Source organism: Monodelphis domestica, chromosome 4 (genome assembly GCF_027887165.1).
Source record: "Monodelphis domestica isolate mMonDom1 chromosome 4, mMonDom1.pri, whole genome shotgun sequence".
NCBI classification, from domain to species: domain Eukaryota; kingdom Metazoa; phylum Chordata; class Mammalia; order Didelphimorphia; family Didelphidae; genus Monodelphis; species Monodelphis domestica.
The window spans coordinates 403,061,602-403,082,896 of record NC_077230.1 but is presented as its reverse complement, the minus strand read 5'-3'; positions in this window follow the sequence as shown (position 1 = coordinate 403,082,896).

The following is a 21,295-nucleotide window of genomic DNA, read 5'->3' as shown; positions in this document are numbered from 1 at the left end:
TAAAAATATTGGGGTTTTGGGTTACCATTTATTTTATATATATATATATGTAGTATAATGTAATATGTAACATAACAATAATATAATTTGTTATATTTGTCAGCAATAACAATTTGTTATAAATATGTAACAAATTATAATAAATATGCTTATCCAAGAGAAATAAATTCTCAAATTAGGTACCCCAAAATCTGTCTCATTTTCCCCCTCCTTCCCACCCCTCCCCACTCTCCAGGAAAGCAGGTAGCATGATAAAGGTTGTACATATTATCATATAATGTTTATAATTGCAACATATAATATTATCCACATTTTTTATATTTTTATTAAATATTTCCCAATTAATCTAGTTTAGGCTGTTCTCAAGAGTATTGTGGGCTGCATGTGATGACTGGTATTTGACACTTCTGCCCTAGGGCAATTTTCTAAGACTGTAAGTTGAGGAGGTGTTGAACTACTTTTATAGGTGGAATTTCCTCACCTGGAAGTTCCCTAAACCAATGAAATCACAAGTCCAGTCTTATTCCTATCCTTGTGAAGAGCTCCACCTTGGAGTCTTTTACCATTATCCAGGCTGAAAATAGTTTCTCTTCTTGGGCCCATCTTATAATAACTGGCCTTCAATCTCAATCATCATAATGTGAATATTTAATTCAATAAGACATATATGAAGAACTTTCCATGTTGTAAAAATAAAAAATGGTGAGTTACATAAATATAGATGTGAAAAACTATGCCAATATAGGTATTAAAACTGTTCAGCTACTTTTGATAAATATAATCAAAAGTATCTTCAGTGATGAAGTGAAGCTCAATTGTGAACTTCCCTTCAGGGCCAGGCTCAAGGATGCTAAAGAGACTCATTATAAAAATAAAATATTTATTGAAATATATAAGGATAAAAAGGATTTCTCCTTCTAAGGGATTCTAAATCCACCCAAATAAACCCCCTGGTTCCACAAGGAACCACTTCTCCTGTGTTTCACAGGCTATACTAATCCTCCCTGATCTGACTAACCCAAATTTATACTATCTAAATAAAACTACCACTATTATCTTTATAATTCTTAACTTTGCCTTCAAATTATAAAATAGCAAAGGCTGCTGGTTGAGTCTCAACAAGAATCAAGTTAGGACTCTTGAGCCTTAAGGGACTCAGAGTCTAAACCAAAGACCAGGTTTTCCTTTGGTCTTCTCAGAGTTAAATCAATCTATAAAAACTGCAATAAATAGTCAATAGTGTTTCCCAAGTTGGGAAAGGAAAACACTAAGCTCCTTCAGATCTTTCCCTCAGACAGAGAGAGGCAAAGATGTTACCTCCTCTAGCCCTGAGAGAGTCTCTGAGTGTGTGTCTCTGCCAACTACCATAGACCAACTGCCAACTGCCAGAGAGAGTAACTGACACAGAAAAATGGTTATAACTGTCAACACGCTCTCTCAGCTCTACTTCAAACTCCAATTCTTTCTCAAGCCAGTACTCTACTTTTTATCCCTAAACTAATTAAACAATACTTATTTTCTAATATCATCCTTACAATGTACAAGAAGTGTACATATTAAGGTCAGTGGAGGCAACATGATAAAATGGAGCTAGTTTCAGAAGCTAGAAGGCCTGGGTTCAAGTCCTGCCTTTTGACATATACCAACTATAAGAATGGGGTGAGTCATTGAAACTCTCAAGGTAACACTCAGAAAGTAGATTTATTAATTAGACATACTTTTATTTAGTATCTACATTGTCGGGATGAGAGGCAACATTGGCCTTGAAGTCAGGAAGACCTGCCTCTGATAACTACCTGCAGGGTAATCCTGGGGCAGTTTCTAATTTAATGTCTCTTGTCTTCTAGGCAAACTCTCTAAGGCTATAAATTGCAGAGAAGGCCAATCCATATAAGTAGAGGGACTTACCAGGAAGTTCCTTTTGCCAATTACACTGAAAAAGAAATCAATCACCTCTGGAAGTGAGAGGTCCTGGGTTGAAATTTGCCTCAGATATTTCCTAGCTATGTAACCTGGGCAAGTCACTTAACTCAATTTTCCTAGCCCTTACCCATCCGTCTTAAAGATGTTACTAAGACAAAAAGTAAGATTGTTGTATTTCTTAATCATTCAATTAGTATTGAATAAGAACTTAATATGTGCCAAGTACTGGGGACACAAGGAAAATAGAAGGGGGAAGGGAACAAATATTTATTAATGTGTCTACTATATGTGAGACACTCTGCTAAGTGTTTTTTACAATTAATATTTCATTTGATCTTCACAACCACTCTGTGAGGTAGGTACAATTACAATCCTCATTATACAATTGAAGAAATTGAGACAAAAAGAGTAAATGACTTGCCCAAGGTCACAAAGCTAGTCAGTGTCTAAAGTCACATTTTAATTCAGGTCTTCTGGATTTCACTGTGTCACCAGGTACAATCAGATACAAGTACAATAAATAAATTAATCCCTATTCACAATAGAATCTAATAATAAAATAATAGGTTTTCCATTTCTCTCCTTTTTCCCCTTGTGCAAAAAACATTATTCTGGATATTGGAAAAAATAAAGTTTAGGAGAAAATAAAGTAATATGCAAAGTCTCTGCCTTATTGGAATTTAATTGTAATATGCAGTAGTATTACTTAATAAGTGCATTATTCAGTCATTTTTTCAGTTGTGTCTAACTCTCCCTGATTCCTTTTAAGTTATTCTGTTTTTGGCAAAGATATTGGAATAATTTGTTATTTTCCAGATCATATTAAAAATGAGGAAACTGAGGCAAACAGGGTGAAGTGACTTGCCCAGGGTCACACAGCTAGTAAGTGCCTGAGACCAGATTAGAACATGGGAAAATGAATCTTCCTGATTCCAGGCCAGGCTCTCTATGCACTATGGTGCCACCTAGCTGTACAAAAGCATTAGAGATTTATTAAGGAAATTAGTATATGAAGGCTAAATGGAAATGTTATTAAGATCAATAAGGGAAGACTTCATGAAGCGGAAGGAGCTTTTGAATTGGACTTCAAAGGATGGGGAAAAAAATCCAACAGGGAGAGACATGTTGTTAGAGACTTAGAGTAAGCAAAAGGTAAGACCAGAGCTCATTGAGGAGGTAGAGAAATGTCCACAGACTATGTGAAAGGCTCAAAAGGGGGTGCCAAAGGACCCCTAAAGAGTCCCAGACCTGGAAATGAGAGGTCTTTTATTCAAACGTGGTCTCAGATACTTCCTAGCTGTGTGACCCTGGGCAAGTCACTTAATCCCAGTTGCCTAACCTTTGCCACACTTCTGCCTTGAAGCTAATACTTGTCATTGATTCTAAGATGGAAGATAAAGGGATGGAAGGAAGGAAGGAAGGAAGGAAGGAAGGAAGGAAGGAAGGAAGGAAGGAAGGAAGGAAGGAAGGAAGGAAGGAAGGAAGGAAGGAAGATGGGTATCATAGCTTTAAAGTTGGACAGGACTTTACAGGCCATATCCTCTCATTTTTCAAATGAAGGAACCAAGATCTAGAGAAAGAAAGGGACTTGTCCAGATTCACCCAGCTACTTAGTTTCTGAAATGAAATTCAAGCAAAGATCTTCCTGACCCCCCAGTTCCAACCCTATTTATTATGCAAAGTTGCCTAAAAGGTTTTCAAATACTCAATATACTAGACACCAAAATTTTGTGGGTTAGGGAAGGAGGGAGGAGTGATATAGGCAGGTCTAGGCATAAGGAAGATTCTTCTGGTAGTGTCTGAAAGTAAGATTAGAGGAAGAAAGAGTGGAGATCAGTCTATGTAAATTTTTAAAAACCATTTAATCTTCACAGAGGTATAGCGAAACAGATAATAATGTGGTTTAAGAACAAATGAGGTCAGAAATGTGAATGGAAGTGTTAAAAATCACACTTGGTTTTATCTATTTGAATGAGTGCCCTGAAACCAAAAGCCAACTTCGATTTTCAGAAAGGTTATGAATGGTATTAAAATTTTATGCCACATCTGACTTAATGCTTTATAGGGTTATTGGCATAGCACTGGAATGAGGAATTAAACATACTTATTAGTTATCTTTATTTTAGAGAGATACATGTAAATGTTTGCATTCTAGATATAGTAGAAAGAAGACTGGAATCAGAAGATAGGTGATGGAATCCTGGCTTAGCTTTTTCCCCTTTATGATCTTGGTATTGTGGGTTTTAAAATTAATAATCAATAACTAAATATTATATTTTATAAAGTCTTATTAATAATAACTAAAACACAAGAACTACCTGACTTCAGCCCTGTCGCAGATTAAAAAAGAGCACAAGGGAGGTGTTCCAGCCACTTAAATACAATCATGCAAAATGTGGGGATGCAAGAAAAATGGAATTTTGGGAAATTCTAAGGGACTTCTGGGGGATGAAGTTCAAAGGCTCAAAAATCTCCATTTATACAGTATCCTCTTTTAATCTGCTCCCCCCTCTCTCAACTGAGATTGTCAAAATAGAAGATGAAGAAGGTTCCTTTCCAGCTCTCATCATCCATGATCCCATAAAGTTTCTTGAAGGCTGGTGCTTTAGAGAAGCAGAGAATTTTGAGCCAAAAGAGACTATAGAGATGATTTCTTATATGTTTCATTTATGATTTTAAATCTTCCTTAGACTTCATCATTTTGAGATTAATGAGGCCCTTTCTCTCACTTTACCTTCCCAACATTCCTCTGAAGTACCACAGGCTCTTCTAGAAGTGTTACTATCCTCAGTTTTAAAGAGGAGTAAGTAGGCTCAGAAGGGTCCAAAGAGACTTGACCAAAGCTACACCTCCACTAAGAGGTAGAGGCAGGATTTGAATGACTCATTCAAAATGTAGCTTTAAAAAACACTTCAATTCCATATTTATGGGGAGCTAACAGACCCCCCAGTGGTTGACATGGTCACAGTAGGAAGCTGGGAAATTGCAAAGCAGTCCCCTGTGAATAAAAGCCCCCCACTAACCTCCTTCTGTGAGTTCTCTCTTTCCAACTTTCCCTACTAATGGACTTGTCATGATTATTATTCTCTCCCCAATACAGGAGAAATAATATGAGAGCAAAAACGTATAAGATCAATACAAATATATTCCAGTTTAATCCCCCTAGGTTATTACCCCCAAAAGATTGCATTTACAAATTAAAGCCCAAAGATTATTGCCTACTACCCCCCTACTTTCCCTCTTCATAGAGCCATATTCTTTCCCATTACAAGCCAGGCAAGCCAAGAACATCAAGCAACTTCAAGACACACTCCACTGAATTCTGTTTATGGACAGAAACCAGGCAACATTGCCAGGTGCTTTAAAGTAACACAAGAAAAATAGAACTTATAAATTGAGGAAAACCCCAAATCTCATCTGTCATTAAATTGCCCTCTAACTTTGTACCTAGCTGTGAAATGTTTTGTTACCCATCTCCTCTTCTAAGGAATTGTGATTGATTGTGAAAGCTGACCAAAAGTAACAATGATTCTCCTAGGTCAGGGAGAACCAACCTCTAGATCCCCCTGTCTATGTCACTCATCTATAGCAACAATGTTTTGTTGACTATTTTCTTAGGCTAAGCATCTTGTTGTTAAGTTTCATGGAAACATATATGTAGAAAATTGATTGTGTGCCAAAGAAGTATGTACTTGAAACCCTACATATTCAATGAACCTCGGAGCTATGGCAGAACACTGTGATGCCTAAGTACATGGGTCTGAGCATACAGTGTCTCTCATCTCCATTATTTGACTGGATCATCACATCTAGATGAGTGAGCCCTCACCCTGAGGGAGACCGCTGGACAGCTCCCAAAACATATTATAGAAGAATTAAGAGAAGAAAAAGACAAAATAAGAAAGAGGTAAAGGAGGATAGGATACGGAGCTCAGTAAATCCTAAAGTTTGGTTAATTACCCTTTTGAGTATCATTCAAAGTCACCAGTTGACTAGCAACTAATTAATACATGTTCAAACAATCTTTATAATACCTTTCTTGGACATTTGTTCCCAAAGAATAACAATAGATTTATTCATTAGGCATTCATTGAATGTTCACCTACTATGTGCATTGTGAGTAGTAGTGTGGGATAGTAGACTTTTTTTCTTAAATTTTAAAAGCTTACCTTTTGTCTTGGAATTGATACTAAGCATTGGTTCCAAGATAGAAAAGTGGTAAGGGCTAAAATGACTGGGATTAAGTGACTTGCCTAGGCTCATACAGATAGAAAGTCTCTGGGGCCAAATTTGAAATCAGAACTCTCCTGGCCTTGCTCTCTATCCACTGAGCCACCTAGCCACCCCTCATGTTTTCCTAAAATCAACTTGCTTGTCATTTCTTACCATCACAATCACATACAACCACAACTTATTTAGTAATTTCCTAATTGATGTGTATCTCCTCACTTTCCAGTTCTTTGCCACCACAGAGAACTACTATAAATATTTTAGAACATATAGGTTCTTTTCCTTTTTCCCTGGTCATGTAATAGTGGTATTGCTGGGTCAAAGTTTTATGCAATTGTAGAACTTTTCAGCATAATTCCAATTTGCTCTCCAAAATGGTTAGATCAGTTCACAATTCTACCAATAATGCATTAGTGACCCAGTTTTTTCATATCCCCTCAAACAACTGTAGTTTTCCCCTTCTGTCATTTTAACTAGTTTGATAAGCACAAGATGATATCTCAGAGCTATTTTAATATGCATTTCTCCAATCAATAATTATTTAAAGCATTTTTTCATATCACTATAGCTTTGATTTCTTCTTCCAAAAACTGCCCATTCATATCCTTTGCCCATTTATTAATTGAGGAATGATTACTATTCTTACAAATTTGACTCCATTCTCTATATCATCGAATGTTTCTTGAATTTTTACAGAAGCACAGTGGTACTCACTAGAATAGATAAAGCTCTAAAGTCAGAGAGATGAGTTCAAATCCTGCCTCTGACTCTTAATGGAGGTATGGTTTTAGACATATCCCTTAAGGATTTGAACCTTTGAACCTGTTTGTTGTTTAGTCACTTTTCAATGTCATGTTCAACTCATGGTAATCCCATTTAGAGTTTTCTTGACAGAAATACTAGACTGGTCTGCCATTTCCTTCTGCAGTTCATTTTACAGATGAGGAAACTGAAGTCAATGGGGTTAAATGATATACTTAGGATCACACAGCTAGTAGATAGATATCTGAGGTCAGATTTGAACTCAGGAAGATGAGTCTTTCTGAGTCCAGGCCTGGCCCTCTATCCACTGCATCACAAAGCTGCCTCCTGAGCCTGTTTACTCAAAATGAGGTAGCAGAGCCAGGGCTTCTATATAGGATTGTTGGGAAAGTTACATGAAAGAAAATGCCCCACTTACCTTTAGTTGATGGATCCTAAGGAAAATTTGAAATCATAAATGTTATGTATGAGTGAGCATCTCTCATCTTTCAGCTCAGAGTTATCTAATTCTGTAAATGCCTCCCTTCAAGAAGTTATATGGAATCATGAACTGTGAGAGCTAGAAAGGAACCTTCTCCATCTTTTATTTTGACAACCTCAATTTAGAGAGGGAGAAGCAGACTAAAAGAAGATATCAAGAGCATAAAGAGAAAATAGTCAAGACAGAATTCCAACTCACATCTTCTGATTCTACCATATGTATATATATTTTAAAAAAAAAGAAATCTGTTTTTTTTTTCAGCATAAGGAATAGTTAACATAGGAATTTTCTTTATCTACTCAATTTATTCCTTGAAATGACTCTATGATTCAACTCAATCCCAGGGAGTTGTCTTAGATTTTGAAAATTTCAATAACTTATACATGATCACAAGACCAATTCAAGTCCCTGGGATTTGAACTCAAGTCCAAATGACTCTAAGTTTAGAATTCATTTCTCCCATACTGCCTCCCACAGAATGTATTCTTATGCCATTGGTGAATAGCTACAGAGTTTATGAAGTCCTAATTAGATTTCAAAATAAAATAATTAATTATTCCTACTTTGATTCTCTTTATTTCTTCCTACATACCTCTTAAAAGCACATGGATTTAAAGCTGAAAGGGAATATAAAGATAGTAAACTTCAATTCTTATAAGTAAGGATCCCTTTGAGCCTGTTTAGTTGTTTTTTAGTGCTGTGTCCAACTCATGATGGCCTCATTTGAAGTTTTCTTGGTAAAGATACTGGAGTAATTTGCCATTTCCTTCTCAAGCTCATTTCACAGAAGAGGAAACTGAAGTCCACAGGGTTAAGTGACTTGCCCAGAAGAGTTTTCCCAACCCCAGGCCCAACTCTCTATCAGACGTGCTGCCTAGCTGCTAAGTAAGGGCTTAATAAATGGTTGCTAATTAATTGATAAAGTAGAGACTCAAGAGTAAGGAAATTCCACAAAAACCAGCAGCATGACAAGAAATGTCAAGACACCAAAAATTTTGTGTTCTCCCTTCCCCTTTCCTCATCCCAGAGGGAAACATCATCACTGCCCAAATAGCCCTCAAAATGTTTGAGGTTTTATGGGGGGGGAGAAAAAGAGCTGAGCCCTGATGTGCGTAGTTAAGGTATTTCTGCTAGAGTGGTGTCTCTTCCTGGAAAAGTTCTGCTTCAGGCTTGTATGTAAATGAACCAATATCTGGTAATAGCCTTGAGTTCTCACCCAGTTTTAGCAAAAACACCGGTTTGTCTACAGACTCTATAGTTAGGGCCTCACATTTCTTTGAATTTGAATCTGAAAGTATTATTGAATCAGCTATTTATTGTAAAGAAAAAGAACACAGAGATAAAAATTTGTCAAAACTTTTCTATCAAGTGTTAATGAACTCATAAAAAACATGGAATCCTTTTCTTGGCTATGGAGGGACTTGGAATAACAGTGACATAGTCCTAACCAGTAGTGACTACTTGTGGAAACCTACCGGGAGACAATGAGAGCTTTAAAAAATATTTACCAGCAGCATCTTTCAGCAAAGATGCTTTTAGTAGACAAGATGACTTTGGTTTTTGTTTAGAGGTTGGATGAAAAAAATCTTTGGTTCTGGAGTCAGAAGGCTCAGGTTCTAAGCTTAGACTTGTCTTTTATTACCTGTGTTGACCTTTGGCAAAAGCTACTTTCTTTGGAGCCAGCTAAGATCAGTGGATTGAGAGCATCCATTTGTTAATGGATTATTATCTCCAATTCATATGATAGGGTACAGTCAATCAGTCTCAACAGAAGATGCTTTCTTCACATGTGAACAATGAATCCAAGAGTCCTTTTCTCCAACCTTTATAGATGTTGGAGTAGTTAATAATATTTGGAATGGTCCTTCCCACAAAGGCTGAGTTGCTCCAGTACACTTGAAATTCTTAATATACGCTTTGTCTCCTGGGTTCAGGTCATGAAGAGAAAAGTCTAGTGGTCCAGCTTGTACTGCAGCTCTGGATTCATGGAGTTCATGTAGTTTGTGCTGTAATTCCTGTATATAGGAAGCAATAGTAGTATCTCCCCCTAATAGTGATGTATATGCAGGGGGAAAAGGTTTAGCCTGTATAGGCAGATGTCCAAAAAGCATCTCAAATGGTGAGATGTGTAGGTCTCCTCTAGGCCTGCTTCTAAGATAAAATAGGGCCAGAGGGAGAATTTCATGCCATTTTAAATGTGTCTCAGTGCAAATTTTCCAATCATAGTTTTAAGTTCTTTGTTCATCCTTTCCACTTGGCCTGAGCTCTGGGGATGATATGGAACATGAAGTTTGGGAGTTATTCCCAAGCAAGAATATATCTGATTTAGGACAGACTTAGATTTAGTAAAATGACTTCCTCTATCTGAATCAATACATGGTGGCAGTCCAAAGCAAGGAATAATTTCTTTTAAAAATATCTTAGCAACAAAATCCGCTGTGGCTCGGGTCACAGGAAATGCTTCCGGCCATCTGGTCAGTTGATTTACTATGACTAGACAAAATTGATAACGTTCAGCCTTTGGCATTGTTATGAAATCTATCTGTAGATGTTCAAAAGGTGTGTAAGCCAGAGGACGTACACCAAAGGCTTTGCCACGAAATGCATGTTGGTTATATGCTTGGCAGGTAGAGCAGGCTGAACACACTTTAGAGGCTATAGTAGTTATACCAGGGGCTATCCATACTCTCTTGGCAGAGTCCACGATGCCCTGTGTGCCAAAATGACCATTTTTATGAATAGATTGGCAAATTTGGTGATAGAAACTTCTAGGGAGCAGGGGTTTTCCTTCAGATGACACCCATACTCCATTAATCTGTTTTGCTTTGAATTTTTGTTTCCATTTTTCCACTTCCTTTTCATTATAGGAAAGTGATAAATTTAAATCATCAGTGGTTGTTAATGTTAAAATTAATTCAGGTCCTTCTATGGCTGCTAGCTTTGCAGCGACATCTGCTCGATCATTTCCCTTAGAGACAGGGTCAGTGCTACCTGTATGGGCAGAGCAATGAACTACAGCTAGGGCTTCAGGAAGCTATAGAGCAGAAAGAACTTCATTAATAATTTCTGCATTAGCTATAGATTTTCCAGCTGAGGTTAAAAATCCTCTCTGGAGCCATAGCATTCCGACTGAATGACAAATGCCAAAAGCATATCTAGAATCTGTATAAATTGTTGCCTTTTTATCGTTGGCAATTCTGCTCCTTGAGCGCTAATATTAGAGGGCAGTGAAGCTGACCACTCAGTGGCAAATTCTGTGACTACAGCAGCTCTACTGTAGTGTATGCCATCTCTCATAAAAGAAGTACCATCAGTAAATAAGACCAGATCAGAGTTGTTTAAGGGAGTGTCCAAGAGATTTTCTCAAGGCTTTTCTGCCATGGACACTAATGTTTCACAATTGTGTAATGGTTCTCCTGAAGTTGGTAAATCTGGAAGCAAGGTGGCAGGGTTAAGGGTTGTACAGCGTTTCAAGGTAATGTTTTCGCTATTTAATAAGGTTATTTCATACCTTGTAATTCTCTGATCTGAGAATGCCTGTGTTCTGTGCTTTAGCAATAATGCTTCTACCTCATGTGGGAACATAGTTGTTAATGTGCATCCCAATACTAGATCAGCAGTTTTTGTCACTAGTAAGGATGTAGCAGCTACTCCTCTAAGACATGGTGGTGCGCCTCATGCTACTGGGTCAAGTTGAGCAGAATAGTAAGCAACTGGGCACTGAGAAGGTCCCAAAGTTTGAGTTAAAACGCCAGAAGCTACTCCTCTTTGCTCATGCACATACAAAGTAAATGGCTTGTTGTAATCTGGGATGCCTAGAGCAGGGGCAGACATGATAGCCTTTTTTCGATCTGATAGAGCTGACAAGTGTTCAGGCTCTAATTTGAGGGGTTCAGGAACCGAATCTTTTGTTAGTGTTATAAGGAGTTTAGTAATTTCCCCATAACAAGGAATCCATTGTCTGCAAAACCCTGTTGCTCCTAAAATTGCTCTCAACTGTTTCTTAGTGGTAGGAGCGCTTAAATTTTGAATATACTCAATTCGTTTTGGAGAAATATAACGAACACCCGCAGTCAGGATGAATCCCAAATATTCTACTTTAGGGAGACACCACTGAACCTTATCCTTTGAGATTTTATGTCCTCTTTTGTGCAATTCCAAAAGAAGGTGTTTACTATCTTCCTGACACGTTTCTGCATCTGTTGAAGCCAAGAGTAGATCATCTACATATTTGATTAATTTACTATTTTAAAATGTTATATTGTCTGTGTCTTGGCTCAAAATTTGCTCAAATAAACCCAGGCTTTCCACATAACCCTGTGGCAGACGATTCCATGTACATTGTGAGCCCTTCCAGGTAAAAGCAAAAATATGCCTGGAGTTCTCATGTATAAGTATGGAAAAGAAAGCTGAGCACAAGTCTACTACTGTAAAGTATGTAGTTGTGCTAGGAATAGAGGAAATAATAGTATTTATATTAGAAACTACGGAGTGTCTCTTTATAACATGATTATTTACCACCCTCAGATCCTGTACAAATCTATAGAGGTGCTTGCCATCAGGCACTCTTTTTGGTTTTTTAACTGGCAGGATGGGCATGTTGTATTCAGATTTGCAAGGGATTATTATTCCTTGTTTAATTAATGAGTTAATAACTGGGGTAATACCCTCAATTGCCTCTTCTGAGAGGGGATATTGAGGAATGGAAGGAGGTAGGCTAGATTTAGTTTTTATCTGTACAGGAATAGCAGATTTAAGTAAGCCTACATTGGAAGAAGATGTGGCTCAAAGAGACTCGAGTATATCCTTAGGTATTTCAAAAGTGGGAGGCTCTTTTGTCTCTTGGCTCTCTGAGAGAAGTACAGGGAATAAATTTAAAGATTCCTCTGGTACTTCCAATGTTAAGAAGTCATCTGGGGAACAAGTTATTGTGGCTCTGAGTTTGCATAGAAGATCCCTCCCCAGCAAATTTAAAGGGGAGTCAGGCATTAAAAGAAAGGAATGTTATACCTCTAGGGGTCCTACAGACACCATTCTTGGGGGAAGTTTTTTAACAGTTTGGGGTATTCCTGATACTCCCACTACACTTTGTGAGTCAACGGAATAACAATTTAAATCTTGTACATTCTTCAATTCAGACCTGGTAGCTCCAATATCTAAGAGACAATCATAATAGGTGTTACCCACCTTTAAGGTAACATGGGGTTCATTAGTATGGGGAGGGCAGTGGATAGGGACAACGGGTAGTAGGACATCAGGGTTCGGAAAATCAAAGGTTGTATCCTCTGATTTCTGTGCCCCAGCCCCCCCCCAGACGCCTTCATTGTGTTTGGGATGTTCCTTGGGCACACCCCTGGAGGGCACCCCTCTGAGGGTCATTAGCACCTCGACTATTTTTTGGACGAGTACCATTTCTTATATATTGTTGTTGGGTATTATCATTTTCTTCATTTTGAGCATTGTCATTATTTTCCCAATTCCTATTTCTATAATTTTGGTTTCTAAAGTTCTTATTTCTATATTCATTATAGTGATTTCCATAATCATTATTATAATTTCTAAAATTCTGGTTTCTATGACCCTCATCACCATTTCTATAGTTGTTATTTCTAAAGTTGTTATTAAACTGTGTATTCCTTCAGATCATCTTAAGAAAGGTTCTACCAGGAGAACATTGTACACAGAGACTAATACACTGTGGTATAATCGAACATAATGGACTTCTCCATTAGTGGCGGTGTAATGTCCCTGAACAATTTGCAGGGATCTAGAAGAAAAAAACACTATTCATAAGCAAAGGATAAACTATGGGAGTGGAAACACCGAGGAAAAGCAACTGCCTGAATACAGCGGTTGAGGGGACATGACAGAGGAGAGACTCTAAATGAACACTCTAATGCAAATATTATCAACATGGCAATGGGTTCAAATCAAGAAAACATGTAATGCCCAGTGGATTTGTGCATCGGCTATGGGGGGGTGGGGGGGGTAGGAGATAGGAAAAGAAAATGATCTATGTCTTTAATGAATAATGCTTGGAAATGATCAAATAAAATATAACTTAAAAAAAATAAAATAAAATGCAGGAAGAGGAAAAAAAAAAGAAAGGTTCTACATTCCATCATTTTGTGGCCCTTCTTCTCAGAGAAGTGGCAGGTTACTGATTTATTTGTGAATTCCCACAAAGGGGCTATAGTCTCTCACTCATTTTTCAATTATCTCTTTAACATTTCAATTTCTTTCTCTAAGTCTTCCACTAACGAATTGTATTCCTCAGGTCTTTTTACATGACCTTTATAAACATAGGTTGCTACTCTCAATTCTTTGAGGTCCATAGAGTCCCAATTAGGACAGCTAGTTTTAAAGTAGTCTTTTACCACTGAACAACAATTCTCAACAAATTGCCTACGTATTTGCCTAATGTCTCTTTCTCTGGATAAATCAAGGTCCATATATGTATTCCCTACATCAATAAGTCTGTCCATAAACTGGGAGGGTGTTTCATCAATATGTTGTCGGGTTCTTTCAAATTTTGACCATTTTTCAGGTCTATCCAAGCAAGCTCTCATAGCTGTCAATAATGCTTCTCTGGCCTGGTTTAGTTTTGTGTGATCTAGTTCAACATTGGGGTTCCAATGTGGATCTTCAGTTGGCCAATAATGTCCTCTTCTACCTCATTTTTGATTAGCCAGAGAGACAATATTTTTTTTCTCTTTTTGTTAAAAATGTCTCTAACAAATTTTCAACATCCATCCAAGTGGGGTCAAAAGTTCTGAATATGTTCTCTAATTTCTTTATAATTAATATTGGTTCTTCCTCAAATGATGGAAGATCTTCCTTAAATTTATTTAAATCCTCAGGGCTAAAAGGTGTATGATGTCTTACAGATATCAAGTTTCCATTTTTATTAAAAGTGGGTACTTCCCTTAAAGGAAATAGCCTATCTGAATTATTTGGTACTCCTGTTTCTGTTTCTAGCCTTCTTGCTCCATTCTCAATGGAGCAAGAGAAAGAGAAGAGTTGGGCACATTGAGGGAGGGGGTTTCTTGTTTTCCCATAGTTCCAGAAAGATCAGAGGTAGGAAGGGTATGGGAGGTGTTAGGGTTGGAGGAATGGGTAAGGTGTGAAGTGAAGGCAGTAGGATCAGAAGTATGGGTGGTGTGTGTACTTAGAGTGGATTGTGTAGGGTCAAAAGCATGGGTGTGGTGTGTACTTAGAGTTGAGGGTATGGGATCTGAAGCATGGGCAGTGGGAGGAGTGGGTTGGTTAGAAGTAGGGTTTTCTGAGACCGATGGGGCAGGGGGAGGGATGGGTTGGTTAAGAGCAGGGGATTCCAATGCAGAGTTGGCAGGAGGAGCAGTGGGTTGACTAGGAGGGTTATTGTCCAGAGTGGGACAGAGATTCTGATAATGTTCTTAACTCTTTTGTAATGGTTTTCATAAAAGCTATGATCTCCCTATGACTTCCCTCTATAAGTTCCCACTGAGGATTTAGTTCTGCATTTTGTTGAATATTAGAGGGAGAAATTGGTTGGTTTGACTGAGAAATGAGTTCTTCAAAGAGATCCAATATTACAATTACAACAATCAAAAACTCAAGGGAAAGTAGTAGATTGATTAGATTTTGCCATAAATTCCATGGGATGAGCCCTTTCAGAGAGACAAGGAATTCTGTATTTACAAGTTTGGTCATGGAGCTGATGAGCCAGCTATTAAGTAAGTTGCAGACCAATGCTTGTACTAAAAAAACAAAAACAAAAACAAAGTATTTACTGAAAAAACAGTTGTTAACTAAGTTCTGACCTGGCTGTAACTTCATATTTCTAAAGTAACACGTGGGAAGCAGGACAAGGCCAAAATTTTTCCCAGGTTGTTCTTGATCCTAATTAGGCAGTTGTTCCCTAAAGGAAAGAGATTTTCAGAAATAGCTCTCCTAGCCAGGACCTTAAGGCCCTGTTGCTAAGATCTAAAACAGCTGTATTCTATTTAATTTAAGGAGAAATCAAAATGTTTTCTACTCACCCACTCTTGCAGCTGTGTTCTGAAGCCAAGTTAGCACGTTTAAAAAAAACAAAACTGACTGATAGAGCAAGTAATAAAGAGAAAGGAAAGAGATTTCACAGAAATTTTTTGAGGGTTTTCTCACCAACTTCGTGGTCAGCCACAAACTGTAATTACAGCCACATGCTTTACTGTAGTGGACTTGTGCTCTGCATTTTTCTCAATACTAATTCACGAAGATTCCAGGAATACATTTGTCTTTACCTGGAAAGGTCCTCAATGGACCTCATATTGGGTGCCAGAAGAGTACGTCGTCAGTCCTACATTGTTCTCACAAATTTTGAGTCAAGATGTAGATAATATTAAATTTTAGTATAGTCATTTAATTCAATATGTGGATGATTTGCTCTTGGCCTCACCAAATGTCACAGAGTGCCAGGAAGATAGCAAACATCTCCTTTTAGAACTGCATAAGTGAGGCCACACGGTCTCAAAGACAAAGGTTCAGTGGTGTCTCCCCAAAGTGAAATATTATGGGTTTATTTTAACTTCTGGTGCCTGCTCCATTTCCCCTAAGTACATGGAAGATATTAAAAAATTGAGCACCCCCTCCACTAAGAAACAGTTGAGGGCAATTCTCGCAGCAACCGAGTTTTGTAGGCAGTGGATCCCTTGCAAATGGAAATCACTAAACCCCTTATAGCAATTATAAGAAATTCAGTCCCTGAACTGCTTAAATTAGAGGTCAGCTCTTTATAAATTAAAACAGACTGTCCTGTCTGCCCTTGTACTAGGCATCCCAGATTACAACAAGCCATTTACTTTGTATGTACACAAACAGAGAGAGGTAGCTTCAGGTGTTCTAACTCAACATTGGGACCTGCTCAGTGCCCAGTTGCTTATTATTTGGCCCAGCTGGACCCAGTAGCTTCAGGAGCACCACCATGTCTTAGAAGTATAGCTGCCACAGTCTTGTGGAATACCCTTTAACCATAATGTGCCCACATGGAGTCAAAGCATTGTTGTTAAGACATAGAACACAGTGTTTCACTGATTGTGAAATATATATATATATATATATATATACACATATATATATATATTTACATATATATATATACACATATATATTTTAAAATTTTATAATTGTTTTCCCTTGTATGTGCAATAGAGTGAGTTTTCTTTTTTATCTCATTTTTTTACTTGAAGCACATGTTATTAGTATTGTTTGGGGAGAGGGGGTTTGCACTAGGGTAAGTTTAAAATGTCTATTAGCCCTAATGTCAATACATACCCAAAAGCTTTAGACTATGGAAACCTGCCATTGATTATTAAATTATGGAACTTTGCTGAATAATTCCAGGAGAAGGGATCACAAAAAAAGTCACTGCACAGTGCCAAGGAGCACAAAGTTAACCTGTACAATGCCAACAAACACAAGGTCAAGGAGACCAGCCAATCCCAGTGGGATTGATGAGATTCTGTGCCAAGATAGGGGACTTGAACTTGTTTGAGGTTCAAGGGTACAGCTGTTTGACATACATCAGATGCAGGTCTTCCCCATGGCACATTATGACAAGTACCAAAGTTTGGCTACCATCCTGGCTCTCCTATCCCTGAAAGCAAAGGTAAAATCAGACCAGGGAATGCTATTTCCCATCTGCTTCAAAATCTAGGCCTTTTGTTTCTTTCATAGTGTGGTCATTTTCTGTAGTTCTGGCTGCTGATTGGCCAAGTGCATAATTGCTACAATAGTCTTGTGGGACATAAATTACTTTAATCAGGCACTGGTTCAAGGACCTGTTATAGATTTATTTTTCCTTACTTAGAATTTTTACGCATAAGACTTTGACATTTTATATTTCATCCAGACGTTATTTTTTCTGTTTGGATTTTTTGATGTTTTTTATTTCTTTTGACAATTAATTCATATACCTTGTAACTCAGCCATGTATCCTAGAGTGATCTGTGTATTTCTAATCACCCTCCTCAAGGTGGGGATTGTATTATTATCCTGTGGTGCAAAATTTAAATTCTTTTGAGAGTAATTTTAGGATAAGAAACTTGCCACCTCCCTGAATCCATAAAGTGAACTGTTTGGAGAAGGTGCCATGAAGATGCCTGCAGAAACCACACACTGCACCAAAAGATCCAGAGTGAACTTTGGGATGTAGTGATTTGAACTGTGGGGAGTTGAATGCATTTGTTTTGAATATACACTAAGGGGACTACCCCCAAATTGGTTTTTTATCAATATACCTAGCAATCATTGGTTTTGTTCTTTTTCTCTTTTATTTCCCTCTTATCCCCAAATTATTGTAATTTCCCCTTAGAAACTGCAAATATTATATGTACCTCTAGTTAAAAATCTTTAGAGTTGTAAGTTGGTTATGTATATTGATTCCATGGGGAAACCAGGCATATAAATCTAGGAGATGTCTACATGCTCATTTTCCATGGGAATCACAGGGGAGATTTTGTTATTGGAATTTTGTGACCCAGGACCCCATTTCCCAGAACCCCCCTTTTGTCCTCATGTTACTTCTTTACGTAGGGAAGATATAAGTTATATGTAGTTCTGTCTCTCCTTGCTCTCTTTTCCCATGAATGCAGGAAATGTAAGGATAATTTTAGGGTTGTGACCTAAACTAAATTAATTTGGTCACCAGAGAAAATCCCAAATAAAATACCCAAGTCAGTTTGGAAATTTATGGTAATTTTAATTAATATAGAGGGAAGGAATTAAGGAAAAGAAAGAGAAGAGGGTATAGGATTTCTCCCGCCTGGTCTGTGCCAGGGGGAATTCAAAGACCTCCTCTACTTTTTTGAGTTTGAAGAAGATTAGAGGCTTTCCTAAAAGGATAGTGTTTGGAAGGTCAGGAGAAAAGAATCAGCCTAAACTCTGAGAGAGGTCAGTGAAGATGCCTCACCTGAACTAGGTTACTAACCTTCTCCCAGTATAGTATCAAGGAAAACTCACCACCAAACCCGGACAATAGCTGCTGCCATGCCAAGATGCCGAAACGCTCAGCAATGTGAGATTTAAAATGGTTGAGGTCTTAAACTATAGTGATTAAAATAGTGGAAGATATAAATTGTGATAGATATAAGAGAGGGTGAGTAAATTTGACCGCAGAAAATATGTTTCACTACAGTGTCTTAGGTTTAAAATCAAATATAAGGTGGTCGCCAGGGAAATATTCCCAATTATTCAAATACCCAAGTCAATTGGGTTTTATAGAGATTTTAATTAACAATACAATGAGTAATCAAAGAAAGAGAGAGAGAGTAAGAAAGGAAAAAGTATGAAGGGCCTCAAGCCAATATGGCCTAGACCTGAGTTTTAAAAGAGAAATCAGTCAGTTTTTTATAACTTACCATAAGATCTGTCTAAGTAAGGATTTCTAATGACAGCAGGCCAGCAGCATCTCAGCTGCTTTCACCAGCTCCCTCCTCCATCTGAACATTTCAGAATGTCTCCTCAGAATGTGTCTCTCCAATCTAAATGTTTAGAATGACCTCCCCAGCTCTTCCCTTGAGCTCTTATTTTTATGGGCAAAATTTCCTCTGTCACCTCCCCTAAGTCCTTACATCTACCAATCACTGTGGATGTTTCTAAAGGACTGCCCATTCTTAGTCCACACCTAAGAAGGTGTGGATTTTTGAGTAATTCACACCAGGAAAGCTCAGAGTAAGTTTTCCAGTTCTTTGTTCCTTGTAAATTCACGAGTTGCTTGACCTTTATAGGTACTTAGCTTAAGAAAAGTATGGGTTTAAGTACTTTTCATTGTTCAGAAAAGAGTTTACAACTTTATCTTCCCCTAGGGCAGACCCAAGTAGGTAAAGTAGAATTCTCACATTCCTGCTTTAAGTAGAGTTCATTGCCCAAATGGGGAATGGTCTTAATCCAATCTTATAAAGTAGGGTCTGGGAAATTTTAAGGTTTACAGCTAGCTGTCGCCAGAGCCACCTCTCCACGGAAAGAGCCCCGAGAGAGGAAATGCCGTGAAATACATAGACAGTTTTTACATCACTTTCCTGCATCTCACATGTACCAATGGTAGCTTAAGCTCCACTTAGGACAGCCCAGGGATCTGTCAGTTGCTTCTGACTTGTCATTTGCTAGCACATGTCTGTCATAGGCCATCCTCCTAAATACTTAATCTTTAAGTATGGGTGTAGACATCCCTGTTTTTGTTAGACTTAGTAGTGTGGAGTAATCTAAAGTTCACAGAAAGCCTTTCCTCAGGATATACTTTTCCTCTACTTCAAGTGATTATTATTAAATCTTATAAAATATAATACTTGGAGTTATTGGATCTTAATTTTAATCTTATAATGTGGAATTTGCTAATCTGTGGACTATTATAGGAAAGTAAATTGATGGTAGGCAGTGAGAGTTACAAAAATAATACTCTTTGACTCAATTTTGTTGTTGGGAGCATACCCTAAAAGGATCACCAAGAGTAGAAAAAATGAGATCTGTTCAAATATTTGCATAGCATCCTTATGTGAAACTCAAAAAATTAGAAGCAATCTAAATATCCAACCAAAGTGGAATGGTCAAATTGTGGCATAGTACTGTGGTATACTGTTATAATTCAGTTAAGATAAATTCTGAAAAATACAAAAAATTTGCTAGTTGTTCTCCCTCACCAAAAACCACAATGTATTTATTTAGTTTTTGCAGTTTGTCCTTTGTTCCGAAGAGGGCCAATGATGTCTTGATTCGTACTTGATCTGGATTTATATGAGACTGAGTTGCACAAAGTTGTCAACGTCACTGTCTCTTCCAAAGAAATAGAAGTCCAATGACAAGACAAAAGTCATGATGACTGGCAATTGGCACTGAATGTTTACCTTCCCCTCTTTGATATTTCTCTAAGCACCCCACAGAGCCTGCTTTGGCTCCTTTCATAGCCATTAGAACAAATTGTTCTTATCCAGCCATTCCTCTGGAGGGAATCTTCACAAGCTTGGGGCAGCCACCCCCCTGACTCACAAATGGGTTTGGGGTTTGGTGGGTACCCTTAACTTAGTGTAACCCACCTTGGTTTACAGTATTTTGGAGCCACATTTGAGAGTTGAGTGGCAGGTGAGCACCAGAGATGGATGAGCAGCCCTGAAACAGCTTGGTAAGCTCTCCCACTAGAGGTGCTGGTCCTCTTAAACAACTTTACACCCCTTTATTACATTTGTTTTATATCTATTCCATTTACTCTGCGCCTCAGTCTTTGGACTCCAAAGCCACGTGAGGGTACACCGTAGATGAAACTGCACAAAGACAATAGTCATTCTCGGTGGCCCAGAGACTACCACTAATTCCATTTATGCTTATCTATGGATACACTGACACTTCTAGTAGAATATAAACTCTTTGAGGGAAAGGACTGAATCATTTCTGTCTTTGTATACCAGGTACTGTGCTAAAGGATGGGGATACAAATGCAATGAAACAATGTCTAGATCCAAAGAGTTAATTACATAAGAATAATAAATGATATTTAAATAATTTTCAATAAGTGAATGCACATATAGTGCTTTAAGATTTATAGTAACAGCTGGCATTTCAATGGCACTTTAAGGTTTTAAACAATAATAATTCAGTACTTTAAGGTTTGCAATCAAAATAATAGCAGATGTTATATAAAGCATGTTAAGGTTTGCAATAATAAGAGTTGACATTTAGACACTGCTCTAAGGTCTTCACTAATAATTGTTGACATAAAGCTGCGTTAAGGTCTGCAATCATAGCTGGCTGACACAGTAATTTAGGTTTTATATTAATAAAATGTACCATAATGCATTAAGATTTTTCAGTAATAATAGCTGACATTTAAACATGGCTTTAAGGTTTGCAATAATACAGTAGGCTGACATATAATGCTTTGAGGTTTGA